This window comes from Salmo salar, chromosome ssa19 (genome assembly GCF_905237065.1).
Source record: "Salmo salar chromosome ssa19, Ssal_v3.1, whole genome shotgun sequence".
Taxonomy (NCBI): Eukaryota; Metazoa; Chordata; class Actinopteri; order Salmoniformes; family Salmonidae; genus Salmo; species Salmo salar.
Genome location: NC_059460.1, coordinates 69222714 through 69232740, shown reverse-complemented (window position 1 = coordinate 69232740; position 10027 = coordinate 69222714).

Below are 10027 nucleotides of genomic sequence, written 5' to 3'. Positions count from 1 at the left end.
TTGTAAAATTATGATTATAATCTGTGTTCTACCTATATTTTGTCATCAATTAAGGAGTTCTTTATGCTTTTTAGCTGGCCAATTCTTTATTTTCGCAACCAATGCCAGGCTACCTAGGGCAGCAGATAGCCTAGTGGTTTTATAGCATTGGACTATTAACCGAAAGGTTGCAAGATCGAATCCTCGAGCTAACAAGGTAAATAAATCTGTTGTTCTACCCCTAAACAAGGCAGTTTACGGACTGTTCCTAGGCTGTCTTTGAAAATAAGAATTTGTTCTTAACTGACTTTCCTAGTTAAATTAAGGTAAAAAAAAGATTCCAGGTAAAAATAGGAGTTAATGTTGTAAAATTGCAGTAATATACTTTATTTGATGGAAGGTAAATCACAGTTTTTATGTACATTTTTTTGTCTGTAGTTTTACAGTCTATTTCTGGCACCAGTGCTGCCAGATTTTTGCCGTAAATTAACAGGATTGTTTTTTACAGTGTGGTTCACTGTTCCGGGCTAAACTGGGAAAAATATTCTCTGATTTTTATCCTACTTGTGTTCGATGTAAAACGGAACCAGCCACACTGTTTCATATGTTTTGGGACTGTAATAAACTGTCAGGTTTCTGGGAATTAATATTTAAATGTTTGGCACTGTTATAGATCCGTCTCCCCTTACAGACATTTTTGGAGTACCGCCCATTGGTACCCCCCTGTTAACAATTCAGTCAGACACTGTTGCTTATACAACTCTTTTAGCTAGACAGCTAATTCTCCAGAACTGGAAGATGGCAGTTCCCCTATCGTAGAAATATTGGGTGGGAGATGTGTTGTGCTCTCTGAAATAAGAAAAAAATTGTATTCAATACACATGGGAAGCCCAAACTGTTTTATGATACTTGGGTTCCATTCCGGTCTTACTTTGAACATTCCAACCTCTGATGGCATTCTTATTAAAACAAAAATAAGTCTGTATTTGACACCCCTGTGACTTACTGGCTGGAGGAGCATTTCTTTGTGGGTCTTTTGGGAGGACATTGTGGTTGGTGATGTGCCTATTGAATCAGACTTGTGGATGCCTTATTTCTCTTGTCCTGTAAGAGCCTAAAATGTGAGCTTGTTTTGACCTGTTTTTTTATTTGTTTACACTTACATTTCTCCACCCCTATCTGTTAAACTACAGATTGCCCTTTAATCTCTGTACCCTCCTGCCCAGTGTGTTTAACTTGTCTAAAGTACGGTATCATTATAGGTATTCTTTTTTTTCTCTAGTTGAGTATATTATTTAAATTGTTTATTGTGCTGTCTTATGTGTGTAAAACTGAATAAACAGAGTTGCTTCAAGTTGCTTGGTGTCCACATCACCAACAAACTAACATGGTCAAAGCACACCAAGACAGTCGTGAAGAGGGCACGACAAAACAAATTTCCCCTCAGAAGACTGAAAAGACCTGGCATGGGTCCTCAGATCCTCAAAAGGTTTTACAGCTGCACCATCGAGAGCATCCTGATGGGTTGCATCACTGCCTGGTATGCAACTGCTCGGTCTCCAACCACAAGGCACTACAGAGGGAAGTGCGTACAGTACATCACCGGGGCCAAGCTTCCTGCCATCCAGGACCTCTATACCAAGCTGTGTCAGAGGAAGGCCCAAACAATTGTCAAAGACTCCAGTCACCCTAGTCATAGACTGTTCTCTCTGCTACCGCACAGCAAGCGGTACCGGAGCACCAAGTCTAGGTCCAAGAGGCTTCTAAACAGCTTCTACCCCCAAGCCATAAGACTCCTGAACAGCTAATCAAATTGCTACCCAGACTATGTGCCTTGCCCCCCCCCCCACACACACACACACTGCTGCTACTCTGTTATTATGTATGCATAGCCACTTTAATAACTCTACCTACAGCTGAAGTCGGAAGTTTACATACACCTTAGCCAAATACATTTAAACTCAGTTTTTCACAATTCCTGACATTTAATCCTAGTAAAAATTCCCTGTCTTAGGTCAGTTAGGATCACCACTTTCTTTTAAGAATGTGAAATGCCAGAATAATAGTAGAGAAAATGATTTATTTCAGCTTTTATTTATTTTATCACATTCCCAGTGGGTCAGAAGTTTACATAAACTCAATTAGTATTTGGTAGCATTGCCTTTAAATTGTTTAACTTGGGTCAAACGTTTTGGGTAGCCTTCCACAAGCTTCCCATAATAAGTTGGCAGAATTTTGGCCCATTCCTCCTGACAGAGCTGGAGTAACTGAGTCAAGTTTGTAGGCCTCCTTGCTCGCACATGCTTTTTCAGTTCTGCCCACACATTTTCTATGGGATTGAGGTCAGGGATTTGTGATGGCCACTCCAATACCTTGACTTTGTTGTCCTTAAGCCATTTTGCCACAACTTTGGAAGTATGCTTGGGGTCATTTTCCATTTGGAAGACCCATTTGCCACCAAGCTTTAACCTCCTGACTGATGTCATGAGATGTTGCTTCAATATATCCACATCATTTTCCTCACTCATGATGCCATCTATTTTGTGAAGTGCACCAGTCCCTCCTGCAGCAAGGCACCCCCACAACATGATGCTGCAACCCCCGTGCTTCACGGTTGGGATGGTGTTCTTCGGCTTGCAAGCATTCCCCTTTTTCCTCCAAACATAACGATGGTCATTATGACCAAACAGTTCCATTTTTGTTTCATCAGACCAGAGGACATTTCTCCAAAAAGTACGATCTTTGTCCCCATGTGCAGTTCCAAACCGTAGTCTGGCTTTTTTATGGCGGTTTGGAGCAGTGGCTTCTTCCTTGCTAAGCAGCCTTTCAGGTTATGCCGATAAAGGATTCGTTTTACTGTGGATATAGTAACTTTTGTACCTGTTTCCTCCAGCATCTTCACAAGGTCCTTTGCTGTCGTTCTGGGACTGATTTGAACTAGGAGACAGAATGCGTCTTCTTCCTGAGCGGTATTGTCACGGGCCTCGTAAGGAGTGGACCAAAATGCAGTATATTGATCATCTTCTTTACTTTATTAAAGAGAAGACACTTAAACAAAACAAACAACGAAAACAGTCCAGTAAGGCGCACAGACTATACTAGGAACAACCACCCACAAACACAAGTGAAAACAAACAACTAAATATGGCCTCCAATTAGAGACAACAACAATCAGCTTCCTCTAATTGGAGGTCATTGACAAACTAACATAGAAAAGCTAGAGAAACACATAGATAACCTAGAACATAAACCAAAAACCCCCGAAACACACAAAACAAACACCCCCTGCCACGCCCTGACCAAACTACAATAACAAATAACCCCTTTTACTGGTCTGGACGTGATAGTACCCCCCCCCCCACCAAAGGTGCAGACCCCAAATGCACCTCAAAACAAGAAACCCACAAAAACTAACCCCAAACTTAAAGGGAGGGAAGGGAGGGTGGCCACCGTCAACGACGGCTCCCGTGCTACACCCCCCCAATCCTCCAACTACGGAGGTGGCTCTGGCGCCGGCCTTAGCCCCCATTCTAACCTGCCCATCCCCGCTGAAGGCTCAGGGCTGTAAACCACTGCTGAAGGTTCTGGGCTGAGGTGCGTCACTGGAGACCTCGGGCTGAGGAGCGTCGCTGGAGACCTCGGGCTGAGGAGTGTCTCTGCAGGCTCCGGAATGTGGGCCGTCTCTGCAGGCTCCGGACTGTGGGCCGTCTCTGCAGGCTCCGGACTGTGGGCCGTCTCTGCAGGCTCCGGACTGTGGGCCGTATCTGCAGGCTCCGGACTGTGGGCCGTCTCTGTTGGTTCCGGACTGTAGGACGTCTCTGTTGGTTCCGGACTGTAGGACATCGCCGGAAGCACTGGACGGGAAACTGTCGCCGGGAGCTCTGTACGGGGAACTGTCGCCGGAAGCTCTGGACTGGGACTGCGCACTGAAGGCCTGATGTGTGGGGCTGGCTTAGGAGACGCCAGACTATTGACACACACCTCAGGGCTAGTGCGAGGAGCAGGAACAGGACATTTTTTACATTTTAGTCATTTTAGCAGACGCTCTTATCCAGAGCGACTTACAGTAGTGAATGCATACATTTCATACATTTTTTTTTTTTTTCTGTGCTGGCCCCCCGTGGGAATCGAACCCACAACCCTGGTGTTGCAAACACCATGCTCTTCCAACTGAGCTACAGGGAAGGCCCAGGACGTACTGGACTGGGCAGGAGCACTAGAGGCCTGATGCATGGGGCTGGCTTTGGAGGCGCCAGAACAGTAACACGCGGAGTGCTGGCACAGGGCGAACTGGGCTGTGCTGAGGAATGATGGCTGCCGTGTGTAGAGCAGGCGCAGGGTAGCCTGGGCCTAGGAGACGCACTGGTGGCCAGATATGCTGAGCAGGCATACTCCTTCCTGGCTGGATGCCCGCTCTAGAACGCCACTTGCGTGGGGCTGGTATCGACCTCACCGGACTGTGCGTGCAGATGGGCGAGACCGTGCGCACTTCCGCATAGCACGGTGCTCTCCACGCCAAACGCTCCCCATAATAAGCACGAGGAGTTGGCTCAGGTCTATTGCCTGACTTACCCCAACTCCCCGTGTGCCTCCCCAAAAAAATGTTTTGGGGCTGCCTCCTCACCTCCTGAAATGGAGGATATAATGCCTCATACCTCTGTCGTTCTGCCTTTGCTGCCTCCAATTCTTCCTTCAGTCGCCGGTACTCCCCAGCCTGTCTCCAAGGTCCCTTTCCATCTAATATTTCCTCCCATGTCCACGACTCCAAATATTTATCCTGCTGCTCCTTCTTCCGCTGCTTGGTCCTCTTTTGGTGGGTGGTTCTGTCACGGGCGTCGTAAGGAGTGGACCAAAATGCAGCGGGTATATTGATCATCTTCTTTATTTTATTAAAGAAATGTCACAGATATCCTTGGTAGCAGGAAAGGGGCAGAGTCAAATGCAGGAGACTGAGGTCCGTTAACACAGATGTTTAATAAACACAGAATAAATAAAGTCGCCACAAGGCAGGGTGCGCAGAACACAAGACAGGAGGACAGCTCCAAAATCAAAATGCACGAGGCGCAGCCCGGCAACGCTAATGCCTAATCCAAAAATACACGGCGTAGCTAAAGCAGCGGAAAAACACCGACTGCCACACATAACATGACATGTAATAATCCCGCACGAATTCCCAAACAAAAAAGACAAACTAAATACCCCCCCACTAATGACTAACAAGGAACAGGTGCGGACCTAGACAGACAAAACCAAAAGACACAGAAACGTAGATCGGTGGCAGTTAGTAGGCCGGCGACGACGACCGCCGAGCACCGCCCGACCGGGGAGGGGCGCCACCTTCTGTGGACGCTGTGACAAGAAAAAACACTTAAGCAAAACAAACGACGAAAACAGTCCAGTAAGGTGCACAGACTATACTAGGAACAACCACCCACAAACACAAGTTAAAACAAACACAACTAAATATGGCCTCCATTTAGAGACAACAACAACCAGCTGCCTCTAATTGGAGGTCATTGACAAAACTAACATAAACATAGAAAAGCTAGATAAACACATAGAAATAGATAACCTAGAACATAAACCAAAAACCCCGAAACACACAAAACAAACACCCCCTGCCACGCCCTGACCAAACTACAATAACAAATAACCCCTTTTACTGGTCAGGACATGACAGGTATGACGGCTGCGTGGTCCAATGGTGTTTATACTTGCGTACTATTGTTTGTACAGATGAACGCGGTAACTTCAGGCGTTTGGAAATTGCTCCCAAGGATGAACCATCTACAGGTACACCTCCAATTGACTCAAATGATGTCAATTAGCCTATCGGAAGCTTCTAAAGAAATGACATCATTTTCTGGAATTTTACAAGCTGTTTAAAGGCACAGTCAACTTAGTATATGTAAACTTCTGACCCACTGGAATTGTGATAGATTATTTCACTTATAATTCACTGTCTGTAAACAATTGTAGGAAAAATATATTGTCATGCAAAGTAGATGTCCTAACCGATTTGCCAAAACTATAGTTTGTTAAAAAGAAATTTGTGGAGTGGTTGAAAAACGTGTTTTAATGACTCCAACTTAAGTGTATGTAAACTTCCGACTTCAACTGTACATGTACAGTACATAATTACCTCGACACCGGTGCCCTAGCACATTGACACATTGACTCTGTACCGGTACCCCCTGTATATAGCCTCACTATTGTTATTTACTGCTGCTCTTTAATGATTTGTTATTCTTATCTCATATTTTTTAGGTATTTTCTCAAAACTGCATTGTTGGTTAAGGGCTTGTAAAGTAAGCATTTCACTGTAAGGTCTACACCTGTTGTATTCAGCACATGTGACAAATAAAGTGTGATTTGATTTTCAACAACAACAAAAAAGACTACCCCAAATAGAAGCGCTTATGAGCTATGGAATCAACGCTTCTGTTTGAAGTCATCTGAAAGTGTTTTAAAATCGGCAGAAAAAAGATAATACTGACTATCAGGTGATTTTGGGTTCCATAAATCACGTCAAACTACCCCAACAAGTAGCACTTACTGCATTATGTAGGAAAGTCAAAGCTAGTGTTAGGGTACCAACTGTGACAGGTTTGGTAGGGAAAAGGCCACAGTTGGAGATCTCTGGTAAAGGCTACTTACTGCTTACTCCATGATGCCTATCTTTACTGTAGCCAATTCATTTAGTTGGTAGTCCTCCAAGGAGTCCGACTAAAGTGATTTTCTAACCTGGGACGTGCTCATTTTAAATATTTGGGTACACCAACTGATAGCTGTGCCGTTCGCGGCCAAGCCCTTTCCACAATCTATTATTAAATAAGTATTGGTCTTCATGCTAATGTGAGTATGCAGCTTACGACTGAGGTGCTTGAGCTTGATGAGTCATCTTCCACCTTGTCAGCTGATTGTTGACATGAAAAAGGAGTGAAAAAGGAGTTTAAAAAAAGCACACAACACATGAAGCAGTTTATGTGGTCTTTCTTGGTACTCAAGAGCAGAGCCTAGAGGCAAAATACAGTTATGGCTACCCCAAAGAGAAGTACTAGGACCATGCCTCAGGACTACCTGGCTTGATGACTACTTGCTGTCCCCAGTTCACCTGGCCGTGCTGCTGCTCCAGTTCCAACTGTTCTGCCTGCAGCTATGGAACCCTGACCTGTTCACCGGACGTGCTACCTGTCCCAGACCTGTTGTCCCAGACCTGCTGGAACCCTGATCTATTCACCGGACGTGCTACCTGTCCCAGACCTGCTGTTTTCAACTCTCTAGAGACTGCAGGAGCGGTAGAGATACTCTCAAAGATCGGCTATGAAAAAGCCAACTGACACTTACTCTTGTGTTACTGACTTGTTGCACCCTCGACAACTACTATGATTATTATTATTTGACAATGCTCGTCATTTATGAACATTTGAACATCTAGGCCATGTGCTGTTATAATCTCCACCCGGCACAGCCAGTTGAGGACTGGCCACCCCTCATAGCCTGGTTCCTCTCTAGGTTTCTTCCTAGGTTTTGGCCTTTCTAGGGAGTTTTTCCTAGCCACCGTGCTTCTACACCTGCATTGCTTGCTGTTTGGGGTTTTAGGCTGGGTTTCTGTACAGCACTTTGAGATATCAGCTGATGTAAGAAGGGCTATATAAATAAATTTGATTTGATTTGATTCTTCCAGACAAAAATGCATTCTTCCATTTAAGCTAACTTTAATGCTTGTCGTCGAGTGGCCATTAACAGCTACCACAAAAACTCTACATAGTTGCGTTCTGTGGATGTCACCGAGTAGGCTGATACCCCATTTTATGGGTGTACAACCCATAGTTCAACTTTACAGTGCAATATGAATGTTCAATACAGACAATAGACTTACTAGGATAGTAAGCGCTCACGGTCTCACGGTCAAAGTCCTGCAATAAGCGCTAAGACAGTAATATTTCTGTAAACTCTACAGTTGTGTTCTCTGGGTGTCACTGAGTAGGCTGATACTCCATTTCTTGGGTGTACCATCCATAGTTCAGCTGTACACTGCAATATAAATGTTCAATACACACAATAGACTTACTGAGATGGTGATTTAACACAGTTAAAAGTCCTGCAATAAGAGCTAAGATGCTAATATTTGTGTAACTCTACATAGTTGTGTTTTGTGGGTGTCACTGAGTAGGCTGATACCCAATTCATGGGATCACAATCCACAGGTTAGTCTACCCCCATACAATTCTGAATTCAAATACATCCACAGTGTGATTTCAACAGATTTTCAAAGCTTTGTTTTTGATAAATCTACTAATAATTGTATTTTGTTGAATGTAGATAACAACATTCCAAACTTGTTAAGCATTATCTTGTCCAATTATGGCACGTTTTTATTTTTTATTATCCTATTGTGTCAGTTTCAATTAAGGCATTTTATTTTGAATGCGAACCGCCGATTGCACAATTGTTGCTCAAGCAAAAGTTGTTCATGACACACATGTGCCTGTGCCTACCGTGTAGGCATTTGGTACATAAAACATTTGCGAAGTTTTAACACTCAGTGCACAACGATCATGTTGAAAGAAAGATTATATCCATTAGGCTTAATAGGTCTATGTTTAATTTGAGGCAAACTTTGTTAAATAAGCATAAAAAAATATGTTGTACTTAATGTAATAGCTGTCCATAAAATGTTAAAATGTGGGTTTGTTTTTATTTAAGAAAAATGCCTAAATTGTCTGGATGTCTATGTCATAGAGTAGAGGAAAGAGTCATGTACATTTAAATTCCATCTGACACATCTACAACACTCAGAATAATAAATCCAAGGTTACAGCCAAGGGTAAATGTGTCTGCATAAGGCTACTAGTTACTGTGCAACACAAGTCAGAATGTTACCCTGTCATTGCAAATTCAAAGCATTCATGCCACCAGGTGTCAAGTTAAACAACCTGATTTGTAGGGCGCTTACCTGACCATAGAGAGCAATAGTAATACAACACAGGAGGTTGTTGGTGACACCTTAATTGGGGAGGACGGGCTCGTGGTAATGGCTGGAGCGGAATAGTGGAATGGTATCAAATACATCAAACATGGTGTCCATGTATTTGATACAATTCCATTCACTCTGTTCCAGCCATTTATGAGCCATTCTCCCTTCAGCAGCCTCAAATGTAATATTTGTAGACACTAAGTCTATTTGTAAGCACTAACTCCGCCATGATTCGTTGGACAAAGCCTATGGGGAAATGAATGGAGTTTTGGGATAAATGCTGAGCTCCATTGCAACATTATTTCAAAATATATTTTAAACTAATATCTAACAATAAAATGTTATACAGTCAATGCCTATAAAAATGTAGTGCATTCAGTATACATATAAAAACACTGGACTATTGCATTTGAAAATATTTATATCAGTCACTATTTAATATTATCAACTTATTCAGTTGTTAGCGTGGAAAGTTATTACAATCATCTTACTACTTTGATAGATAGAGGACTCATCTTTATATCTGTGCCATAGTGTCTGTGACATAGATAATAAACACAAGTTAAATAAAAAAAATACAAATTAACAGTAAACAATACACTCACAAAAGTTCCAAAGGAATAGAGTCATTCTCTATGCATAACATAACAGGTGCATCAAAGCTGGGAACGAGAGACAGAAAAACAGCTTCTATCTCAAGGCCATCAGACTGTTAAACAGCCATCACTAACACAGAGAGGCTGCTGCCTCTCATTGGCCACTTTAATAAATGGATCACTAGTCACTTTAATAATGTTTACACACCTTGCATTACTCATCTCATATGTATATTTTATACAATCTATTGCATCTTGCCAATGCTGCTCTGGCATTGCTCATCCATATATTTATATGTATATATTCTTATTCCATTCCTTTACTTACATTTGTGTGTATTAGGCAGTTGTTGTGGAATTGTTAGATTACATGTTAGATGTTGCTGCACTGTCGGAACTAGAAGCACAAGCATTTCGCTACACTCGCAATAACATATGCTAGCCATGTGTATGTGACCAATACAATTTGATT